The sequence below is a fragment of the Diabrotica virgifera genome, chromosome 8 (genome assembly GCF_917563875.1).
Source record: "Diabrotica virgifera virgifera chromosome 8, PGI_DIABVI_V3a".
NCBI lineage: Eukaryota > Metazoa > Arthropoda > Insecta > Coleoptera > Chrysomelidae > Diabrotica > Diabrotica virgifera.
Window position 1 is genome coordinate 173413398 of NC_065450.1, and position 3804 is coordinate 173417201.

At 35.0% G+C, this 3804-nt stretch overlaps 1 long non-coding RNA gene across 1 annotated transcript; it reads left to right on the top strand.

Annotated features, from left to right (window-relative positions):
- The first annotated feature begins 1735 nt into the window (after positions 1-1735).
- LOC126889871 (uncharacterized) lies at positions 1736-2697 on the top strand. The gene is made up of 2 exons (XR_007700200.1): positions 1736-2542; positions 2608-2697. It is a non-coding gene; the product is annotated as an uncharacterized LOC126889871 (long non-coding RNA).
- Positions 2698-3804: the final 1107 nt, after the last annotated feature.

A 3804-nucleotide genomic window follows, 5' to 3' on the forward strand; every position in this document is an offset into this window, starting at 1 on the left:
ATGTAGTTGATAGGGTCTTTGGAGTTGGAAAGACATTGTCCTAAATTATTGGAAACTTTAAAAGAGATGTGTATGTTGTCAACTGATCTCTTGACAATATTACTGATATCACCGGAAAGGCTCTCTTAATGGAAAGGCAATGAAGCATAAATGGGTCTGGTGGTCAGGTCCCTGGGAAACGCAGCCTCCCTCAGAACCCTCATTTGTCTCTTATGAAGGAGTTTGGTTATAAGGTTTGGTTCGTAACCGTTATTGAAAGCAATTTGTTTGATAGTGTTGAGTCCTTTAGTGTAGTTAGATTGAGATAGGGGGATGGTTTCTAGACGGTGTATGTAACTGTGGAAGGCAGAGTATTTATGTGACATTGGCTGGTTTGAAGACAAGGGTATGACATGATCAGTCTGTGTTGGTTTCCTATAAATACTAAAATCGAAGTGGTCATTCAATCTGGTGATGGTGAGGTCGAGAAAGTTAATTGAATTGGATGATTCAAGTTCCATAGTGAACTTAATGTTGGGGTGGATTTGATTAATTTTAGAAAGCAATAGCTCAGCTGATGTGGAGGGTCCTGTTAAGAAAACTATACAATCATCTACGTATCGAAACCAGTGTAGAATTTCAGGATTTTTCATAATCTGTGTGGATTCTAAATGATCCATAAATATATCAGCTAAGAGAGGAGATAGACAACTACCCATAGCTAGGCCATCAGGTTGCCTGTAATATGTATTATTAATGTTCAACTTTAATCAACTCATTATCCCTTAACTTCTACAAGTCTTCCAAAATAATCTACTTTAACTTTTTCCACAGTTTTTACTAAATCGACCAGTCACAACTCTAACACTATTTGATCTCTTCCACCCAATTTCATAACTTATTGCCATTTGATCAGGTTTTCGTTATAGGTCCAACTAAACTTCAGAAAAATATGTATAAAAGGTTTTTATACTAATTCTTCCACTCTTTTATCCATAGGATGTGGGGTCTGGTTTCTGGGGCGCCCAGCCTTTTTCATCACATCTCATTACAGTAAACAATTCTGATATCAAATCACAAATTATTCACTACCTTCTAATTTTACACATATTGCTTGTTTTCCAATACACCTTTATACATCCATCCAGTTTTAAACCTTTTCAATTCAACTCGATAACTTGGTATAAAAAATAAAAAAAAAATAGAAAAAATCCCTATTTCATAAACATGTTTAGTCCTAGATGCCTATGTTACATAAAAGGACCTCATACTTTTGCCAGGTTATTAGTTCAATTGATATTCTTCTTCACTTCCAATATCAACACTCAGGTACCTTAACCAATTAATTCACATATCATTATATCATATCAGTTTCCTCCTGTGACTCATACAACTTATCTTAATTTCAACACTACTTTAATATCAGACTTCCATTTACTACAGACTCTCTAATTTACTCTGCCATTGGTACAATTAAACCAAACACTCCTTTTAATTCATAGTAAATTAAATTTTCAACAGCACAGTTGGACTTACTTCAATTTGAATAGGAACATGTATAGATGGCTGCATAGATTCTGGCTAATTCTCATTATAAAAACCATTTCATACTTCACGTTTATCTTACATATTCAAGGTACTTACTTAAATCTAATTATAGCCACAACTTTGTTGATATTTGTTATTACTATGTAAATTTTCATTAAATATTTTACTAACAATTAGTTGGCTGTCGTAATACAGGGTAAATTCCACGTCACGTTGTCCATCTGTCTTTTGACACCTTTCAGAAACATCACTCATTTCGCATTCAGTTGCCATTAAGTCATTGAAATGTGATAAACTCAATTTGGATCCCACTTGTTGGGAAACCTGTATACTTTACCTTAGGGCATTATCCTGTTTGCCATGTGACCATCACAGGCCTTTTTATTGAAGTATGCACTTTTAAGGCATCTATATTTTATGTAAAGGGTTTTTACCCAGATATTTTCTTTTGTGGCTCAGCTAGCATCCAGTTTGTAAGTATAACCAACTTGCTCTAACCTTTGTCAAAATTTAAATACTAACTTTATATTCATTAAATCGGTTATACTTATTTTTAGATCGAACACTGATGATGATTTTTTATAAAAATCGAAAACGTTTTGTTGTGATGTAGCCCTTTTAAGGGATTTTTAATAAAAAAAATTTTATACCTTTTACAAAGGATTTCTTTCCAATATTTATTATTGTGTAATGATACGCTGATACACCGAACAAGCATCGACACTTGGAACCATACGATTCTCTCAAATCGCGCAGATGCCCCCACTCAGTTCCACCTCTCCGAATCAACACCGGCAGAAGGATATTTAAGAGAGCCGCAAGCAGAGATCCGACAGTCCTGAAACGACAGTTCTGGGCTCCAAATACCAGCCAAGCGGCGTGAGCTAGGCAGGCCGACCTGAGTAGCGAGGTGCACCGTACTGACGTGATTCGCAAGCTTAGGCAGCCAACTCGAGCCGCAAGGTGCACCGTAGTGAATTGATTTGCGGCTCATAAGTAAAAGGAGGCACGCGTAGTGAGTGAGCCCCCGATAAACGTATATATTTGAATAACATTGTTAATTTTGTTCTTCTCTTCCAGACGTCTACCCGGAGGAGGACTTCGCTGCGACGAATAGAATGAGATATATTATTTTTATTTATTAGACTGAATAGATTTATTTTGTTTTAACCTGTGTTTTACTGAGTCTGTCGTCTTAGACGAACTACCCATCACAATTGTTAAATAGAAAATAAGCATAAAAATATATACAAAATTCCAGGTGGGTCGGTCAAGTAGTTTATGAGTTACAATGCCTACTGCATTTGAGAAAAGCAGTTTTGAAGAAAACGCGTTTAACCTTGCTGTCACGTTCGAGTCAACTACACAAATGTACTGTTCGGGTCAATATGACCCAACTATGGTTTACGCTCCTTAATCGAAATAAAATAAGCTAATGGTGATAAATGAAACTTTATTAACAAGAAATTGTGGTTAATTAAACAAAAATTATGTTGTTAATATAAATTAAACCTTATTAACAAAAATAAAAGGTATTTTTTTCTTTCAAAAAACCTAGTTACAAATACCTAAAAAAAATTTAATTCAGTTTACAACTGGGACAGTAATAAAACGAATGGATTTTACAAATATGTTCATGATATACAACATCATAATTAGTTTTGATATCGTTTATAGAGCACGCTTACAGCGTGCTCATTTAGCAGGCGAAGTTAGATGGCCCATAGACGATTCACTAGCATTCCCATCTTGTGTACTTTTTTCTGATCGTGTACTTTTTACCAGCTTTTGAGAGCCATTAGTTATTGGTATAATTTTTTTGGAAATGATGACTGGTTTCACCAGTTTTTTTCCAATTCCTTAAGAAAAATTCGCCGTTTTGCCAGTTTATTGGTATTCTGGCGATATTCTTGCCAGTTATGAGATTTATTGAACCTGGTATATGAGATTTATTGATGCACATAACACGAACGCGTTGAAGGCAGAAATTTCCAGCAGATTATAAAAAACAATCATTGGCCAGCGATTTATCTCTTCTCACGTGTATACGTGCCAACAAGCTAATCTAGAGTATCCACTGCTCCCTTATTTGAATTGTATCTAAAATAATTTGGGGATTTTTCATTTGATGAAAGTGATGCATGATGCAAAGTACTCATAAAAACAACATTTTTATTATTTTTAGGAATATTGTCAACAGGGGTATCTTGCATGAAGCAAAACAGACGAGCTATGAACTTCTTTATTCGCGATTTTTGCTAAAAGCTCCGGTTTATT